Raw genomic sequence first — 20,880 nt, 5'->3', positions numbered from 1 at the left:
CCGCAGCGCAGCAGTGCCTGAGCGCTGCTTGGCTTGGTGTACAAATATTGCAAGAAAAGACGGCATCGCCTTGTTATCAGAAATACTGCCAGCTATACTCGAGCGGCGACAAAGCATGCCAGCTGATGTTGCGAGCTTTCGGCAACGGCACCGCTCGCGGGCGCTCCGGGCGAAGAGCTCTGCGGCTGCCTGTCTGCCGTGGTCGTCCCTAGGCCTATAGCCTGCTTCGCATCGATGCGGCAGGGGCCGGCGCTTCGGAAGTCGCCTGCGCTATAATTGAAGGCCTATTCTTCACTCCGCTTTGCTGTCAACAGCATCATCTCACAATAAAATAATAGTATGGTCAATTTCTACGGCGCCTTCAGCAGCGGAGCTAGCGGGCGCCAGTCGAGCCGGACCCCAGCGTCGGGCCAGCGGCAGCTTCGAGGCGGTTCTCGCAACAATTTCGCTCGTGCCATAGTTGTCACTTTTACCAGCAACTCGGTATTGACCAATGACCCAGAAAAATGATATATTTTCTCATTTCCCTATCCCAGGGTTTATTATTTACGTCGAGAACACTCATTAGCTCGTTTTTATGACGCCGGCAGACGGGATCCAGGCTGGCCGGCCGGCAGGCTCGGCTTACTTCACGTTCGCACAAGAAAATACAAAACAGCCATGCTACCAGAAAGGATGCTTGCTAGATTCTAGCAACGACAGCATGCCAGTGCTAGAGTGGAACTTTCAGCAACGACGCCGCCTGCGGCAACGCCCCAATGGGCATTGAAACTCCATCGGACGTCCGGATAAGATCCGAACGTCCAGGTCCAGGAACGGTCGTCCTGCGGACATCCAGTGGATGTCGCACATTTGTCAATTTTGACGTCCGTTTGTTATTTCTCCTGCGGACGTCCGTAGGTCATCCGAGATGGACGTTAATGTCCCGAATTGAAGTTTGTTCGGATATTAGTCACGATCAAACTTTACTCCTTTCCTGAGCATTTCTACGCTCTCAAACGCAAATATAAAACAACCTTTCGGTTCGTTCAAGCTATGTGAACAGCGTTACTCTTTGCTGAATAGGCATCAACGTTTGTCAGCTAAATTTAAGCTGGCCCTGGGATCATATGCAGCGTCAAAGAGCATAAACAAATTTCGACCTGCCAATGGAAGTATTCTTTCTGTTCGAGTGCATGCAGAGACCATGGCTCAGAAGACACACTGAAGTTTTCTGTGCTGGTATATATATTAAATCTTCGTTGTGTATTCTGTCTATAGAATGATATGTGCCGCACATTGCCGAACATGCCTAGCCACAAGAATTGCGGGAGAATGCAGTAAATAATTTATCATTTATTTTTGTCTCCCATGCAGTGTTGGCGCCGAAAGGTGGTTTTGACGTCATAGAAATGCTGAGGTCATATGAGGCGTACAAAAAAATGCAGTATTATCGTTGCTTTGTTCATTTTAATTCGCGTGACTGCGTGCGCAAGCCCGCACAAAAATTAAAATCACAGAAAATGAACAATAAGCAACGATTATTCTTAAGTTTTCTTCATCAACGACTGAGGCCGAAACCGAAACTGCACGATAAATTTTTGATATTATTTAGCTGTTGTAAGGGAATTCCACATGTACAGTGTCGTATGAAAAAAAAAAACTGGTGTCAAAAATTTTCGTGTGTCTATCTCGTCAAGCACACGTTCCTATTCGGGCAATCGCGCGCCAGACTTTCAGAAGTGCATTATTAATTGTCACACTTCTCAAATAAATATTATAATAATAATACTGTTAGTAATAATAGTGGCAGCAAATAACATACCGGCGGCTTCGCGGAATGAATTCCTATTCGTATCGAGATGCATATGGTGTTCAAGTTTCTTGGGCTGCTGGCATGATGCACGCGAAGGTAGAGAGTAGAGAGTTATAGCATATCGTTACCGTGTTTACGTTACCGTTTACCGTGTTACCGGACGCCGGAGTTTCCGGTTAGCGCTGCGCACGCTAGAAGACGTTTTAGCATACCGTCTCTCCGATCTCTCCCGTAACAAGTTACCGTAAGGCGAAAACGAATGATGATGATGGTAGATGCCCCAGCATTAATTACAAACAGAAATACGCATGCATTGAAAGCATTTCTTTGCAGTGAGGTGCTACATGCTCTTAAATCATCTTTTTCTCTGTATATAAAGACGTGCTCACTACTTTTCTGCTAACGGCCGGCTCAGTGGCTTCAAAAGTACCCTGACCAGTAGACAAGTTTACTATACAGAACGCACTAAGCTTGTGTACGCTGCGCTTACTGCGTTGCGAATGCAGTAAAAGACGCAGCTACAACACCTGTTTGCCGCGCGCAGCGTCGCTTCTTTGGATGTTTGGATGCACGACTTGGATGTAAACATAGTGGCGCCATCTAGTGACAGTAAGTCAAAGCACTTGAACTCTGGACTGGAGAAACTTTGTTTTTCTGAATTTAGTGGTGAATATGACAAGCACTACCAGAATGTTTTTGTTTTTCCAGGAAGAAAACTATGAAAATAGAGAGAAAAATGTTAAAGCTGGCACAAAAGCTACAGTGTTGTTGCTTCCTTGGCTACGCGCTTGGAGGAAAGAACATTTGCGAGGCGGGTAGTTAGGCTTAAGTGCTCGAAAATCACAGAATTATCTCAACAACATGGGCTAGTTGTCACTTAAACCTCGACGTATGGGTGAGAGTATGCGAAATAAAAGCGAACCGCTACCATTTGAGTGAGCTGTCGCATCAAAGAATCCAGCGGTGACATGCATTTATTCAGAAGCGGGCGAGCAGGGCGCCGCCATGTTTGTTTACAAGCGAACGCTAACTCTCTCCGCAACGCTGAAGAGTTTCCGTAAAGCGTTACCGGCCCGGTAATGGGCGCGCATGCGCAGATGTCGCCAGCCGAGCCCGGTAAACGGTAACCGAGCCCGCTAAACGGTAACGTAAACACGGTAACGATATGCTATATCTCTCTAATTTTAGCTGAGCGTTTTTACGGCCAGCGGAGCGGAGCGGACGCCACTGCGCATGCGCAGTGCGCTGGGGCGGCGAGCGCGTTTACGGCGCCCCGCTGGGAGGCCTTCCTCAGCGGAGCGCGCGAGCGTGCGTAAGCGCGCGCGGGCGTGTATGGGTATTCAAGATGGCGGCCGCCAGCACGACCGCTGGCAACGCTGTTTCGTCGGTTACGACCGCGGCGCAGGCCCGTTTGCAAGCCAAGAAGCCTCGCAAATGCTTTACTCCATATGAAGACATTTGTATTCTGCGGGAAGTAGCAGCAACGAGGCCTTTTCGCGACGAGATTAAATGGATATTAGTGATCACGAACCTGAAGAAAGTGATCAACAGAGACCTCACGCTGCGTGGTGTGAAGGACAGGGTTGATCTTCTTCTGGGATACTGGAGGCAACAGGATACGAAGAATTTGAAGAAGTTCTGTTTGCGTATACTGCTAAAACAGTTGTACACTATCGTTCACTTGTTTATGAGACGTGTGTATTTTGCCATATTCAGGTCGGGCACGGAAGAGGAATACGCGGAAAAGGAACAGATCCTGCAGGATTTGTCAGATTATGCCCGCACTGTTAACTATGAGCCCCAAATATTTCCGCGAAGCGGGGGCATTGTTGTTAACAGAAAGAGGCAGCAACTGGCAAGCACCTGCACTACCTCCGTGAAGAGGACCGCGATTGACGCGGGAACAAGTAGCAGTAATTCGGCGCAGGAAGAGGCTCCTTACTGCAGCGATTCTGCGGCGGTGGCTTCCCAGAGTTGCGTGTTAGGAGCAGTGGATGGTAAGTTTTGACATGTGTGGGTCCGTGCCGCGTGTTTGTGCTTTTGATCTTCGGCACGGAAATTAGAAAATGCATGCAGAACTTGGAACATGTTATGGGTGTTCTCGCGCTATGCGTTTCTACAAATGAACCACTGCAATACGAAATGTAACTAATAATGTAGAAAAAGAACGCACAAAAGGGTTAAGGTTTCTTATAATAGTTCCAAGTGTACTTCAGTCAATGCCTGATTAACAAGAGCTAACTTGCCCTCAATAAGTCAAAGCAATCATGTCAGCAGATTGAAGTTCTTATTTCAATAAATAATGTACACTGTAAAACCGATCCATGAAACTATCTCCTTTTCAACTGGTTACGCTACTAGACAAAGGCATGTTCCATATCAGCCGCGTAGTAACTGTTATATGTATTCCTTTTCTCCAAGAATGGTGACTGACTAGAATAACCTTAGTTACCTGAAGTGCTGCAGTCGTCACTATTATTTGCTTCCATCATTCGATGGCATGTAGGAAATGGATATTTTTCTTTTTATGCTTTAACTTGTCAATTTTTACTTGTATTGTCATTGCACTGTCTGGTGTATTGTTATTTTTCCCCATCTCGTTAAAATTCCAAAATGTGGCATTTCAGTATCTACGAAAAATAAAATAATTCCTAGATTGTTGCTACTGTAGATTTGCAAGATATTTAAAAGTAAAAATATATACCCCAACACTAATAGAAAGTAAGCCAGCTTAAGGCAGTGGTTCAGAAGGCGACATGTAATGATCATACTTACTATCAATCAACTTGGCGGCACCTTGTGCATTATCGATATTGAAAAAAAAAAAGCGCACTGGAGCCTGAAATGCACATTTAGGGACAGCAGAGGACCCATGTGTTATTCAGAATGTTGGCCGCTTATACGCACGTTGACAACACAACACAGCAATGCAAGTGATTGTAATTATGGTATTGATTAGCCTTCAGTTTATTTACAAAGCATGAGAGGAGGAGGCTCAAAAGGACCTCCTGTACATGATTTGATAAATAAAAAGTAACAACAACCCCTGCCTTTAATTATAAAAACTACATAAATGCTCAAAATACGCATTGATTAGAGCGAACAAGCAGGATCAATGTTTTAATTTAACCCTGAGAATACAGATAAAAATATATGCATGAACAAGAGCAGTGGTAATTTGATAAGCAAAACAGTCTGGATTGCAACAATAACAATGCAGTACTCAACATGAAATGCAATATAATACTGAGAAGGAAAATTATTATGACATCCGTAGATCTTATTCTCGACTGCTGAGGCTTGTAAAAATTAATAGTCAGATGTGAGTGTTTATTTTCACATGGATCCAGTTGCGGGAAAAGGTGCTATCGGACTGACTGCTATGTTTTTCTCTCTCCATTTTTTTTTCTTTGTTGATGCATTAGAGTCACAATCTCCTGCTGCTCAGGCCCTCCTCAGCATATACAACCCAGATCCTCCAGTAACCCCATCTGCTGCTGCTTCTGATGGAGAGGTTGAGGAGCACCAGGAAGAGCAAGCTTCTCAATCAGCAAATGACCATCAGCCGCTGCCCCAAGTCTCTGCAGGATAGCCACACCAGCAGTCGACGACTGTGACTGGACAAGGTCTGCGCCAACCTGCAGCTAGGCGACAACTCCTGCCTCTCATTACTACAGGCGAGATTTCAAGAAATGTTTATGCATTCACATGCGTAGTCAGTGTCAAAAATCTCTGGATAGCTAACAAGGAAATTTATACACATTGCCTGCACATTGTTCAACAACTACAATAATTCCAGTACCACAGATTACTGGCATTAGTTTCTTTTTCCTCGGCACAAATGTAGTCTTGTCTTGGTGGATAGTAAGGAAGCAACCATATAGTTTGCTCACATATCCAGAGACATTTTTTCTGAACTCTGCAAGATAGAATGACGTGCACAGAGCTAAAAACACAAGCTTTAAAGCCGCCTTTAGTGTTTATGCATTTAGCACTGAAGAGACATTTCAAGAGAAACTCTGTTCTTTCTTTCTTTTCTCATATTTTCAGACAGAGACAAAGAGGTGACTGGGGTAAAAGTGATGACAGAACACCTAACAAAAGCTCCAACCCCTTACACAATTTTTTTATAAAACAAGATAAGACAAAGTTTGGCCCATGGCTTATATATTGGCTAACAGAGAATTAGATGTTGCATAGCGACATGTCAACACTTGCAGATACACATTAAAAGAGCTATACACATTCGGAACATGATTGCAAGGCAATTACAGCATAACAACATCCAGTCATAGTTGAAAAGTCATAATGAATAAAGAAAAAAAGAGATTTCTAAATGTTCTACTCTTCTTGCTATGGGTTCTTTTTTCCATTTGTGTGCAAATTAGTACTTCAACACTGATTTCATAAAAATCAGTCAGCTTCAGTTGTGGAATGGAATTATGTTTTGTGGAAAAATGTAATGCTGACTTTTGTGCTTTAGTAGATGCTCTTACATGAATTATTTTTTTTATTCGAGAAGTTTTTCGCAAGGCATAAGCTGAGAAAGGGGGAATGGAATTCAGGAGATAGAAAGTTAAAAGAAGGAGTAAAGTCCAGTTTCACAAAGGTTGTCACAGAGGTATGAATTAAATTTAAAAATAGCCTTCTGTGCCTGTCTTTGCAGGAGGCAGAGGACTACAACATATGGGCCTCCAGCTGCTGACCATACGTGAGACGCACGAATATGAAATACGCCTGAAGGAGATGGAAATTGAGAAAGAAAAGATGAAAACTGAAAATGCAAAAGTGGAAAATGAGGCACGGCGACTCGCTCTTGAGGAGCGGAAGCTGGATCTAGAAGAAAAAAAACACCAGCTTGAAGTCTCTCGCCATGAAAGAGAGCATGAAAAACTACTTGAAAGCCTTCAGAAAATGATCAACGCGCAAAGCCAAGCAATTTTTCACTTTTTGAATAAAAATATGTGACTCCTGTGCTAAGTGTTTGCGTTTAGACTGTACTTTAGGATAAGGTTTTGCAAAAGCTCAGATTTCGGAATATGTCTGGTTTGCTAGAACTACAGAGGAGTGAGGTAAGCTTCAAGATCTGGTGGATCAAGTCCGAAATATTGCGATACCTGGGCACTGTATAAACAGGTATGGCAGTTTGCAAGAAGAGCACTCGCTTTGTAGATTCGGGGCAAGTTCTGGAGGTACATCTTTTGGTTCTTCTTAAAGTCTACAAAAGCAAACAGCCCTGCAATTTTACCGAAACCCCACTCCACGGCCTGCCTCACACTACTCATAGCCTTATTAAATTCGCACTGCTACGGAGTCAAGGATGCACCGCCATAGGGCTTGAGCAGAAGGGGCCGCAGTGGGTAGGCAGGGTCTCCATAAATGCAGTAATCATGCCCTTGAACAAGCTTTTCCAGTTTAGAGTACACTTTGCTGATCCCAAAGTTACCTGAAAGAGTAAAAAAAAAATAGTATTATATGAGTCAGCAGCACTTGGTTAGGACAGCTGGGCTCATTTGTTTTTGCTGAAGTTGGTTATTCACTCACCAGCATCATGTTTACTGCCGGGATATGACCCATCAAATTGACAAATGATTCCATTGGGGCACATTATGACTTGATACTTCAGGGCATGGAATCGTTTGTGGCCGCTGAAATAAAGTTTTTGGTCCCTTGAGGGTCGGCAAATTGCCCGTGCTGTGCCATCGATGAAAGCCCAGCAGTTCGTCAGAGGGGCTCCTTTGGAATGAATGGCCTGAAAGAACAAACAAGTGGGTTCAAAATTTCTACAAATTAATCTGTGATCCTAGTTATGATGTACAGCCCCGCCGTGCTGGCGCAGTGGTTAGGGCGCTCGACTAGTGTGCCTGAGGATGCGGGATCGAATCTCGGTCAAGGCGGCCGTTTTTCCTAGCCTGAGTAGGTTTCAAACCTAATTATGATGTATTAGCCACTTACCTGCGAGAATTTCTCCAGTGTGTCGATGTTGAGCCAGCTGTGATTATTTACGTCATCCAGCAAGTGAAAGAAACATTCGTCGATGTGCCGGAGAACTTGATTTGCCAAGGAGGACATCGTCGAACTGTGCCGCCCGAAAAGGTCCTCGAGATCCATTAACCGGTTTGGATAAGCCAGCCGTCTAAGCGTTATGCACAGAGCCTCGTCGCCAGGTACTGAAACCCTCTGCGGGGTTACCACGTGTTCGGGGATGCGCAAGGCCACCCTTAGTCGCTGCACATCATCCTTTTCAAAACGAAAATAGGTCCTGAAAACACCACTGTCCATCGCGTCAATGTTGAGAAGTCCACGTACGGAAAGTGGGTCACGGCGCGTCTGTCCAAACACTTCCAGGCACAACAAATCTTCTTATCTCGGACCATTTATGTCTCGACAGGAGTAGCGGATCTTGCAATATGCTTTTCGGCATCTTGGAAACGGATATAAGCAGAGCAGAAGCAACTAAAAAAGCGCGCGAGAGAACAACTGACCTGGCGGTTAGCACTTGGCTTTATTTTCGTAGCGTCGCAGTCGCAAACATTTTTTATAACACAAATATTCCTCTACTGCATCCAAAACACCCCTATTTTAAACTAATATAGAGAAAACAAAAGAAAATTACATTTATTCCGCAGTTATAGCATAATAAAAACAAGCGCGACGCGTATTCATATTACGCTAGCTCCAATTCTGACCACGAGATGGCGCAACAGAGCGCGCCGATCTTTCCCGCTCGGGCGGGTTCCGGACCCGCCGAGCTAAAAGTCTTTTCTCGCTCAACGCTCCGCTGGTGTATCCGCTGGGCCGCTCAGCGCCGCTGGCCACAAACCCGCTCGGCTAAAAGTCGGTGTCTCAAGCGCTGGCGTAGCGCTGCGCAGCGAGCGAAAGCGAAACCTGAGGCGAAACTGCAACTACTGCTGCCTTGTCGCGTGAGGGCTTCTTTAGTTTGTCACGTGGTACTTTCTCCTCGGTTTGCGCATGCGTCCATGCGTGCGAACTCGCATGCAAGGAAGCCGCGGAAAGCGCGGGTTTTTGCGTGTGTGAAAGCGCCATTTTGTCCTAGGGCTGCGTCTGTCAACCTTCGGGCTTTTGCTACCTGCTGCCATGAAAGGTGCTGAAGGCGGCTTCTTTAGTGCTGTTGCAAGCACGCAACGCGTGTAGTGGTATTCTCTCCGCCAAGGTAAGCTGAAGTGCCTGTGATCAGTCACATACGCGTTACTGTCGCGCTTGCTGTGTGCTGCTCTGCAGTGCGTGTTCGCGGTCGCATGTCGCTGGGTGTTGCGTGCTGTCGGTACTGTCTGGCGTGGTGGAGTTATGCAGAAAGCACGCAAGAGATATGCTGAAGAGAAAGTGGCGCGGGAGACAAAAAAAGCTTTTCAGCTTAATTCTGAGCGCGCCTTGCAAGAGGTTTCTCCGCCCGGTCCATCATTTGTTTCGCAGTCTTTGTCCGGACAATTGGAAACCGTACTTTTTGTGGACGCTGATGAAATTGCTCAGAAACCTGACTCAGAATCTGACAGACTTGCCGAAGATGCTGTACCTTCTGACAAAAATAATGAGCAACTTGACGTAGAGTCTGACAGACTGTCTGAAGTCGCAGCGTTTTGTGTCTGGGATTGTGCCGGGCGATCGAGCGCCGCCGCGGATGGCTCCCTTCCACTTCTGCCTGAGTCCAGTCCCAATTTGCCTGTCGCTTCTTTAGGTTCTGATGCGGTAGCTCCGTAAAAAAGTTTTCGCGATGCCCTGCGTCACTGGGCAGTTGAAAACAACATAAAAAGGAAGGCTCTTACTGGCCTATTGAAGCTTCTGAAATACCAAGAAGGGCTATCTGAACATGATCTTCCCGATGACGTGCGTACCCTTTTAAGAACACCCTGCACGCAAGCCAAATACCCAGTAACCGTTCTGAATCCAGGTGAATATTGTCACTTTGGTCTTGGTGCAGGTTTGCGGCACACCCTGAGAGCCGTGAAGCAGCTCCCACGCATTGTTACTCTGACAGTGAATGTAGATGGTTTGCCGCTCGCAAAGAGTTCCAAAATGCAACTGTGGCCGATTCAGTGCCAGGTCAGCAACTGCAGTGGTGACACTTCCCCATTTGTAATTGGTGCTTATGCGGGGCCTTCAAAGCCACTTCAGATGACTTTCTGAGACCGTTTGTTGACGAACTGCATCATTTGTTGTCGCATGGGCTTGCTGTCAATGGCCAAAAAATTGAACTCAGATTGAAGGCAATAGTATGTGATGCCCCTGCACGGTCCTTCATAATGATGTCAAAAGGTCACAGTGGCTACAGTTGTTGCCCACTGCTGAAGGCTCATATGTGGCAGGCAAAGTTGTGTTTCTTGATTCAGATTGTCCTCTGCGCACTGATGAGAGCTTCAGGGAGCAACATGATCCTGAACATCACAGGGGAGCCTCTATTCTCCTTAATTTGCCCATTGATACAGTGCGTGATGTCCCTTTAGACTACATGCATGTTGTCCTTCTGGGTGTTGTGAAGAAGTTGCTTTCGTTATGGGTATCGGGACCTTTGAATATTAGATTGGGTCCCCTTGCTCGTCTCATGTTCACTGAACAAAGCAGTGCTTTGCGTCCACACATTCCATGTGAATTTCCACGGAAGCCACGGGGCCTTGAGGAGCTAGATCATTGGAAGGCAGTGGAATTCCGGCTTCTTTTGTTCTATACAGGGCCAGTCCTACTCAAACTCACTCTTCCAGATTACCTCTATGAAAATTTTTTGTTCCTCCACGCAGCACTTTCAATCCTAGCCAGCAAGGAGTTATGTGCTCATTATGCTGACTATGCAAAAGCTCTCCTCAGGCATTTTGTAAATACTTTTGCCAGTTGCTGTGGAAAAGAGCACTTCTTTCAATGTTCACTGCCTGTTGCACCTGGCTGACGATGCAAAATATCACGGTACAGTGGACTGCTTCAGTGCATTTCCTTTTGAAAATAATATGAGGCAACTCAAGCGGCAGCTTCACAAGCATGGCAAACCCTTGCAGCAACTTGGAAAGAGACTAGCTGAAGCACAGTCAAGCACTTTTGAAGAGCCTCATGAGGAAGTCGCTGCTGTAATACCTGGTTGCCGTCATGACAATGGTCCACTTCCTTCTGTGTGCTGTCTTCCATGCTTTCAAACTGTGAGATGCTCAAGTATCATGTTGAGCTTGGACAAACCAGACAATTGCTGTGTCCTGGATGGGCACATTATTATTATAAGAAACATTGCCTGCTTGAAGTCAACTCAGGAGCTCTGTATCATTGGTCAAGAGTTCCTTCAGAAGGAAGATCTCTATGCAGTGCCATTTCAGTCTTCAAGGTTGGGAATATATATTGTGTCAGGTCTTTCAGAACTGAAAGTGTGGCCTTTGCATAATGTTCGAAAAATGGTCAGGCTTCCATGGAAGAATCGGTTTGTGGTTATTCCAGAATTGCATTCAATCTAACCTTTGTTTATTTTTGGAAAATTGTGTTTGTTGTATAGAGACGTCATCTGTGTAATTGTATCACTCGAACTTTGTTCCATTGTTCTTCCATGAGCCTTGTGTTTTACCAAACTATCACTGAATCTGCTAAAACGTATATGCCAACAAAGCATACAAAACTTTTGAATGATTCTTTTTGCACTTCCTAACCATTCCAAGCTATGGTCTGGTAAGTATTGGTTTTTTCCTAACTGTACAATGAGATCCTTCCAGTTTTGTTTTTAGCAGATAATTTACTTTTATGTAACCATCTAGTTCTCAAATTACTGAAGAAATTTTCGAATCAGCAGCTCTCAGGCCTGGACTGTATTTGCAGCAAGGGTTCTTTTAGAAATAAAAGTGTTAATGTTGAATTGTGAAATACCTATGAGTTATCTTTCTTGCTGAATAATCTTTTGCTTCATAACTTAAGATTTTTAAGAAAATAGTGATTTTTGCCTTAGAATGGCTGTTACAGGCAGGTTATTTTTGAGCTCATAGTGAGTTCTGTTACTTATTATTCATCTTTGTAGTACAAAATAGGGGGTGCTTTGCCAGTAGAATATCTGTGATTCAAATTCCTCGAGCTTTCCAAAGATATTGGTATCGTGCCAATATTTCGGATTAACCATAATTGTACACTTTCAGTTTCTTGAAGTATGTCTTCTTTCTCCAGATGCAATATGCTATCGTTGAATTCACCAAAACTGAAGAAGTGGAGGTTGTGCCAACAAGTTGGGTCCAGGACAACACTTGTTGGTGGCCGGATCACATGAAGCCCGAAAAAGTTGTCTCACTGGTGAAAAAACTGCACCCTGTGGAATCAACCTGGAAGCAGTTTGACATTTCTGTCAAAGGACTATTTGGTAGGTTCCATGTTTGGGCATGTTGACCTTTCTAGGATACAATGAGAGCCAGAACTTGACCGTTACGCTATCATTTCTTGTGCAGCTACTTATGATCAGGCATGTAAAAAGCTCAACCGAAGTCAGTTTACATCTGACCTGAGCAGCGACCCAGAAACTGTCCAGAAAAGGCAGCGACGAGCACCGTTGACCTGGACGGACTCGGATGACAGTGACTCGGAGTGTTCTCCAAGCATTGCAAAAAAACTGCAGACTCCTGCAGTTCCGGATGACTTCCCCCGAGGCAAGTCATATGTGGTCACTACTGGTTTGTAACATGAAAAAATTATTGCTGCGGTAATGGAAATATAACCAACCTATTGTTCATATGATAGGTCCCCTTTAAAACTCGCTCAGTTTATGATTGCTTGCCCCACCTGACATCATTTTGGAATGTGTGCCTTGTTTTCTCCACTTGTGCAAGAGACGTTTGCGGGGACCACAGCAAAATTCAGGTCCTGTGAGTCATTACTGTTGTGGTACATCTAGTCTGTAACTGCTCAGCAGTAATAAACTTTAGTCTTTAAAGGACTAAACAGATAATGGCATCTATCAGGAACATTGGAACATATGACTAGCAAGCACATTTCCTGCTTGCATAATATGGTAGGGCTTGTAACACGTGGCGTGTGCAATGTTTTGCTTCTTAGGCCTTCCTGTACTTTGGCAAGCATCAGCTTCAGCCACTCCAAGAGGCAGTCAAGCGTTCATGTCAAGTCAAGCATCGACTTCAGCTCATCAAATGGTGGGATGCAATCCCAGAGAGACTGTGAATATAGGTGCGCAACATATTATGCTGTATTACTATGCCACGCAAAGATGCATTTTGCATGCACAATTAATTTTCAATTAAGAAGCAGTTTTATGAGCCTGAACTGCATTTTTATTAAAGCTGAACTCAACACTCTATAAATAAGCTGTAGCATGAGTAGAGGTTCCTTGGGCTGTAAATATTGTGAAAGTGGCTAAAATTTTATTAAGAATGGTTATTAGGCTTGGAGGCGGAGTTCATTCGCAAACTTCATTTCAACTGGATATGTTAGTTGAGCTGCTGTACAGGAAGTTTACTTGTATTCTTATGATTTCAGCAACCCAGTTCTCGCGTACACAGAAACCACTGACTGCTTGCCATGACCTCCGTTCAGGCGCAGGTAAAGATGTCATGTAAATTCTTACATTTCCTGTCTTGGTGGTCGTTTTGTCTCTTGTCTCTTGGAATTCATTTTTTTTTCTGTGAACTTTTAATTACATCGCCATTGCTTATTCAGACCATGAAACAGACCAGGAGGAAGTGCCAAGCATGTTGGTTCAACGTGACAGGCAGCAATGTATGTATTTTATGCAACTTGTGCCAAGTATTAAAAAAAAAGGCAGTGCACCGCATCTGGCTGAAACCAACAACATATTGATTGCCATCATGTAGCACCCCTGAGAGTACTTTTATGTTGTTTAGTTATTTACTTAACTAGGACCAAGTATGCTAAATGTTTTGTGCAAATTTTAGAGCCAAGTGAATTTATTAATTATAGAGGGGGTTCAGAAAACTGGCTGTTTTTTTTTTGCCAATGCACCTCCTACTTGGTCGTTTTTCCCACCATTTAAAGAAAGGCCGTGAAATGTGGAAAATACCACATGGCTGCAGTCATGTGCTGTCATGTTGCAGTGCTGTCAACCAGGTTTTGAACAAATGAAACATGCATGCTGACCGTGCCCAAACCAGCGGCCGCTGTCAGCATAGTCTTGAAAGCACATCACCACATTTGACTGGAACACAGAAAATGCGAGCCATGATGAGCAATGAGTCTTCTCAGACGGAGATGTTTTGCATAATTTATCGTAGTTCATTAACTAAGTAGATAGAATACAAAAATACTCTGCACTACACGACAGCAAACATTATGTCGTTGATTTCATCTAGCTGCGCTGCCTCACTATTTTAAATCTTTGGCAAAAGTTATGTGATGACCACCAGTCTCAACTGCCCCTATCATATATACTTTTTTCCCTGCATTTTTAAGTGCAGGACAGCAGCAAAACACAATGTGGGAGTGCTGATGCATGAGATATAGCCCTTTTTTTTGTGGTTTCATGCTATGCATTGCCAATGTGGTTCATCAACATGCATCATCATTAGTCATATTGCATGAATGGCTGTGAGAAAATTTTTACTCCTGCTGAAAGCCAACTGAGTACAGGTAGGCATTAGTGATATGTGCGATGTGGTGTTACGCTACTAGGTGCTCTGTATTGGACGAAATTCTTCACATGTGCTTAACTTTGTTGCCATGCATTGTGGGTTTTTTGCGCAAAAGACACGACACAAAGGAACGAGGTAGACAGGACAAGCGCTTACTAACAACTCAGGTGTTTATTGACATAACATTGCTTAAGGGGGGACATGGGTCTTAGATCATGTTTTTTATTTACAGACCAAATGCAATGAAACTGCACAGGTTTATTCAGTTTTTTCTGCTGATTTCAAATATGCAATTTGTTTATTTCTAGGCCAATTAGTTCCTTAGATATTATATATATCATGCCATTGTCTGCTGAAACAATAGAAAAGAAATGGGCCACCAGAAATTTAATTTTATTGTGTGGGTAGATATTACAATGTGTGAGGAATGCAACGCTGGAAGCAGTTTTCAGTTTTTTGTCCATGTGGACAAATGGGCTTAATAGTTAGTTTCATGTGTGTCATGTTTTCTGGCACTGTATGTCTGGTCAACTCACTTGAAAACTAACTATTAAGCCCATTTGTCCACACAGACAAAAAACTGAAAACTGCTTCCAGCGTTGCATTCCTCACACATTGTAGTATCTACCCACACATTAAAATGAAATTTCTGGTGGCCCATTTCTTTTCTATTGTTTCAGCAGACAATGGCATGATATATATTAATATCTCAGGAACTAATTGGCCTAGAGATAAACAAATTGCATATTTGAAATCAGCAGAAAAAACTGAATAAGTCTGTGCAGTTTCATTGCATTTGGTCTGTAAATAAAAAAAAATGCTCTAAGACCCATGTCCCCCCTTAAATACAGCAGCTGCTCTTATCAAACACGAAAAGGGAAAGAAGAGACTTAGCATACATATATCATATCAGCACAGATCCCACCATCGCACGAGTGAATGCATGTTTCGAGCTCTAATTCTGCGCAAGATAACTGATTTCTTTTTTTGAGAGCAAAATTGAAGGATTGCTGACACACGAGTTACCCGATTTTCCTATCTCATTGGCCTCAATTATCTCTCTTCCAAGTTGTGTCTTGCACCGGCGCAGTACTGAAGTTTTTTCGAGCGCGGGAGTGCAGTTGCGGCAATTCCGAATATGGTCAATCATTTTGCTACCTGACTTGCGAGTATGTTTTTGCCATGTTGCCATGGTTGGTGCATTTCTTCTACAGCCTGTGAAATTTTTCACTTCCAGGTTTTGAGCAGAGTACAACACGCCTGTTGATATATCATTCGTTACATGCTGCAGCAGCAGGGAGAAGTGATTTTGAAGGCAGCATCTTCTACCTCAGTGGCACCACCTTGTACGCACTTGAATTTGATGATGGGCTTGACAGAGAAGCAACAGACACATTGGTATGTTTCCACATCTTTTCTGGTTCATTTCTTATTGTTGCCAAGTACACAGTTACGATACTTTTCTAGAAACAGCGCATTTGTTATCAGTTATTGTAAATAGTCGAACCCACTTATAACGATACTGGTTTTAACAATATTACAACAATGAAAAGCTTCTGCGCCGTCCACTTTTGTATGTTTTCTATGGTAAAATAACCCGCTTATTACAATGCCCCCATGCCACATTATCGGTTATAACAGTGAAGTCTGGCTCCTGAGTGCTCGTGCCAAAAGTTAGTGGAATGCGAAATCCTTGCGTTTCTTCGGGATTTCTCAAGCTGAGAGGCGGCCACGGCAACCTTCTTGTATTTTTTACAAGGCCTCTTTCGGAGCCACCAAAAGGATGCCTCGGCGGAGCTCGCATGTCACTTGCCGTCCGTGACCCCTCTTTGAAGTTGTTATTCTTTTTTTATAACAGTTATCAGTTATAACAATGGCATTTTCGTGGCACTTGAATATTGTTCTAAGTGGACTCGACTCTACATGATTGGAGATATTTATTTGTTTTTCAGTCCACTTCAACCTGAGCACTTTTGAGACCATTGTGTTACTTCTCAGTGCTTGAGGTAATTTTTTCCTCGTTGCATGTGTTGTGCTTGTGTGTGTATGCAGGTTAAAGAGTTCATGGAGCTTGGGGGCAGCGACGGAAATTGGGCAACAAAAAGAATCCTGGCGTACTGCATGAAAGATGAGGTGGCCGCAAAGTTTTCGCGGATGGGGCGAAAGGGGAAAGTCAACTTCTCAGCCCTGAAAATTGCCAAAGCAGTCAAAGGTGTGTGGCATACCTCTTTAAGATTGCTTATTAATTTTGTTGCATTTTCTTACACAACCCTATTTGCTGAAAATTGACTTTTCATGTGCATCTTGTGTAATTTTTTTTAATACTGGATTTATGCTGGGAATCACTGCCTATAAGCGGAAGATGCATTTGCTGACTATCCCATTGTGAACATGGGTTCATGAAAAAAGCTTTGGAGTGTGTATTGCAACTTATTGAATGGCTCAAGTTCTGAAGTAACTGTTTGCGATAAGGGATATGCAGTGCAGTAGTGTGAAGTGTTGTTTTGCTTCAAGCGTGTTTAAACAAGCAAGTGGAGGAGAAATCAACATGTTAACCGTGCACAAACGACTAGCTCCAGTGCTTTTACAGCTACTTTTGAGGGCATATCTGGAGCACTTTATCAATACCAAGGCATGTAAATGCTGTAGAGCTCTGGGCTCATATAGCAATGTTGCATGTAATGCAGTAATATACAAGGTGTTTCACATAATTCTTGAATCAAGGATTAAAAAAATGTGATGCACCGGAGCTGGGTGAAACCAGAGACATTGTTTCTCATCGTGTGGCACTCTAGAATATATTGAAGTTCCATTTACTTAGTTAATTAGCTTATGTTAATTATGCAAAATTTTTAATATTCACATTAGGGTGACATACTTTTCCTGAAGTTCTGGAGGGGGCTATGAAACAACCAATTCATTTTTTTTAACATCGATGTATCTTCTATGCGGCACTTTTTTCCAGCATTTAAAGAAAACCTACGAATTATGAAAAAAGCCGCGTGATTCCGCTCTTGCACTACCGTATTGTGGCACTGCCAAGCATGTCCTGAGTGAACGAAGCGTGCGTGCTTGCCACCTCAAAGTGAGTGGTCGACGTCGCTCTCAGCACAGTCTTGAAAGCGTGTCAGCACATTCTTCCTGAACATGGAAAGTGCGCAACGGGATCTCCGATAAGGTATAAGCATTCCATCGACAGCTATTGAGCCATCGCATAGACAAAAATGGAAGGGAAAGCAGTGAAGTCACACATTTCAAGGCAGCCTCCATTTTTTTTATTACATTATTTTATCATTTTGCAGCGCGTCGATCTGAGCGGTGGCTGCTCACTTGTGCTTGGTGAGCACTCACGTTTCGTTCAAAACACGGTTGGGAGCGCTGGAATATGGTAGCGCATGAGCGCAGTCACGTGGTTTTTTTTTATATTTCACGCGCTTTCTTTGGATGCGGGAAAAAAGGACCACGTAGGAGGTATGTGGCTACAAAAACTGATTCAGTTCTTTCTTTACTTCCTCTACATGTTAAAGAAAGACATGTGACCCTAAAGTTAATAATAGAAAATTTGCATTGTTTTTCTCAATAAATAAATAAATTGAATTAAAAATAATCTGAAGAGCGCCACGTGATGGGGAACAGTAAGCTGTTGGTTTCGCCGAGCTCCGATAAGCCACTTTTTTTAAAATCCTTGATTCATAATACATGAAACACCCTGTATAATATGCTAACATAATGCAGTGCCACACAATAGTAAAAGGTATGCCTGCATGGAGCTGTTTTATTGTGCTGTACTTTCTTTTTCAGTTGCTGCGAACAAAGCACCTAACAGCACTCCAGTCACCGTTGAGGCCGCAATAAAATCATGGTTGCGGCACGCACCTTAGCGTCTCCTACCCAAAGCACCAAAGCAACCTGAAAAGGACTAAGTGCATCAAGCAGCAGGTGGCAAAATTCGTGCAGCATGAGTGCAGGACATACTTTTCTTTAGCAGCAAAAATAGTCAACCTTTTTTTAGTCTTGTTTACTTCATGTGGAGCATTGCAGCTATTTGATCTCGCCTAGTGTTTTTGCTGGTGGTGCGTAAGCATTATTTTTTTACATTTTTTATTTGCATTTTTATTCCAAATTTTTACTTCGTGCGACATTTTCTGGAAGAGAAAGAGTATGATTTCCAGTGCATTGCAAGTTTGTCTAAGTTTCAGTTTACATCGTTTTGTTGGTTTTATTCTACATGTGTGCAAGCCAGTGAGGCCTTGGTGAGGAAAGTGGGTTTATATTGTGTTTTAAAAGTTATATCTAAGCGAAATCACTGACAGTGATGCATAATATATGCTATTTATATTCTGTGACCTTATTTCACTCATGCAGCACCTCTAGCATGAGAGCAGGATGTAGTTGTTTCATTAGCCACAACACCAATCAGCTTTCTTCTAGTCTTGTTTCCTTCATGCGTAGCATTGCTATTTGGTCTGGCCTTGTGGTTTTGCTGGTGGTGCGTAAGCATTACTTTTTGCAGTTATTTGCAATTTTCATTTAAGTGACATTTTCTAGAAGAGAGAGTGGTGTATTTCCAGGGCATTGCAAGTTGGGTCTATTTCAGTTTCAGTTTACATGGCTTTGTTCTACATGTGTGCAAGCCAGTGAGGCCTTGTTTTAGCTATTAGCTATTTGGTCTGGCCTGGTGTTTTTGCTGGTGGTGCGTAAGAATTATATTTTTTACAGTTCTTATTTGATTTTTACTTTACATGACATTTTTCAGAAGAGAGAGTAGTGTATTTCCAGTGCACTACAAGTTGGGTCTTTTTCAGTTTACCTGGTTTTGTCCTACAGGTGTGCAAACCAGTGAGGCCTTGTTTGTTGTTTCAAAAGTTGGAGCTATATATAGTTTTATATTCTTTTAAAAGTTAGAAGCGAAATCACTGACAGTGATGCATAATTATTTGATGTTATTTTACTCTTGTAGTTCTTGTTTCTTGGCTAGTGCTGAGAACACTCATCTGCTACCTCTGTCTGAATTTGTGCTAAGTTGTTGGCGCCTATTGTAATGCACAAGTGATATGCATCTCTGAATTTATTAGGTTCGTACATTATTTGTTAGGTGACCAGCGTTGTTCTTTGGCACTTGTAATGCCTCAGTGCTAGAAGTAGTTCTCTATGCTGTGGATTAAGCTTTTGGTACTAGAAATGAATAAAAGTGTATGCGGAAGTGTTTATTCTCTTACTGTAAGTGTGGCTCGCCTTTTGAATCTGTTTTTCATGGGCGCAAGCGATATTTTCATTGGTGCATGTCAATACTGCAACATCAGTGTCACACAGATTCTGCAGATAGCCACGGTGTTTACACCAACTGCGCTGTGCAGCTTGGAGCTGAATTATGCAACAATCACAAACCAGTCGCAAACCTATTGATTAGCCCTGCCCCTGTTTATATGCTCACTGGTCAGGCCCTGCCAGTAGCAGTGGGACTAATCGATCAGTTTGTGACTGGTTTTGGGATGTGATCATTGCACAACTAGGCCCAAGTAGAAAAAATGAACATCCCGCAGGCAACCTTTAGTGGTCCGTTGTTGGTCCTACGGATGTCTGACGGACCTTGAATAATTAAACTACAATAACTTTCCTGCGTCCGTATAACATCCGAATATCCGCTTCCGATGACCGCTGGAGCACCCTTGGACTGCCAATTCGTATGCAACTTGCAGTCCTGCGGACATCCGGCGGAAATCCTTCGGTGATTTGCGGACCAGCGGATGTACGAAACGTCCGAAAGCGGTAATCCGCTGGACATCCAAGGGAGTTTCAATGCCCATTGGGGCCCGGCGACGAACTGTGCACTGGTCCCCGACTGCCCTAGTCAGCACTGCTGATCGAGCGCCCGTATCCGGATCCACACGCATTTCGCCATGCAGTGCGCCTGCTCGTAGTCGAGACTGGTCCAAGTGTTGTTAGCCCTCCTTTTGTGGACAGTAGATTTGACCTGCAGGGTGACACGGCAACGAGCACTGTCGACAGATCGCAGTGATACCGGCTTGTAGCTTCGCTGAGAGGTGCGGCCGGACGATAGGAGTCGAAAAGTCTTCCCGAAAATCCGCCCCGGATGACAGTCAGGTCCTTCGACCACTGCAAATTTTCCGCCATCGCTTTCACAAACGCAACCAGACATGCCACAAGGTGGAAACTAGTGCAAAGGCTGTGCAGAGCGCTATAGCTGCGCGTCTTCCAGCCAAAGGTGCCCAAAATATGGCGCACGGCACCGACGAAAGTTGCTGATGATGATACCTGCCGAGTTGCCAGACTGAATTTTCTAAAGGGTCTATTGAGTTTGTTGATTTTGTTCGCAGGCGGGTGGTACGAGTATAGCGGCCTAGTTTGAAACTACAGTTAACTTGAAATATTCACTATCGTTGAGACTCTTGTGTGTTCCGTTTCGAGGACTGAGGAGCGCACTGGTCAGCAGTAACCAGGCTGGTGAGACTGCGCTATCGCACCTTCCAGCGGACAGTTGCTTTTCAACATGGC

General features: G+C 43.7%; 1 protein-coding gene, 1 long non-coding RNA gene and 2 pseudogenes across 6 annotated transcripts in view; 2 read left to right on the top strand and 2 right to left on the bottom strand.

Annotated features, from left to right (window-relative positions):
• The window catches only part of LOC149345578 (uncharacterized), a 145,518-nt gene that overhangs the window by 7,378 nt on the left and 117,260 nt on the right, over window positions 1-20,880 (bottom strand). The window contains exon 4 of one of the 3 annotated variants that reach the window (XR_016292326.1): window positions 13,374-13,398. The exons of the other annotated variants lie outside the window; for them this stretch is intronic. The gene's annotated coding sequence lies outside the window, so the exon portion shown is untranslated. Of the gene's footprint in view, window positions 1-13,373; window positions 13,399-20,880 lie in introns of those variants that run through there. 3 annotated transcript variants of the gene reach the window in all.
• LOC149345585 (uncharacterized) lies at window positions 4,401-14,540 on the bottom strand (annotated as a pseudogene). Its single transcript, XR_016292327.1, has 3 exons — window positions 7,751-14,540; window positions 7,340-7,547; window positions 4,401-7,241 (listed from the first exon to the last, which is right to left on the bottom strand). The product of XR_016292327.1 is annotated as an uncharacterized LOC149345585 (transcript).
• On the top strand, window positions 9,055-12,278 carry LOC149345586 (uncharacterized; annotated as a pseudogene). The gene is made up of 3 exons (XR_016292313.1): window positions 9,055-9,080; window positions 9,520-12,128; window positions 12,214-12,278. The product of XR_016292313.1 is annotated as an uncharacterized LOC149345586 (transcript).
• On the top strand, window positions 15,211-19,567 carry LOC149345584 (uncharacterized). Its single transcript, XR_016292328.1, has 3 exons — window positions 15,211-15,762; window positions 16,417-16,576; window positions 18,166-19,567. It is a non-coding gene; the product is annotated as an uncharacterized LOC149345584 (long non-coding RNA).

This window comes from Amblyomma mixtum, chromosome 4 (genome assembly GCF_055824585.1).
Source record: "Amblyomma mixtum isolate Tamu chromosome 4, ASM5582458v1, whole genome shotgun sequence".
Lineage (NCBI taxonomy): Eukaryota > Metazoa > Arthropoda > Arachnida > Ixodida > Ixodidae > Amblyomma > Amblyomma mixtum.
Note: the sequence above shows the minus strand (reverse complement) of the source record. Positions and strands in the feature narration are given on the sequence as shown.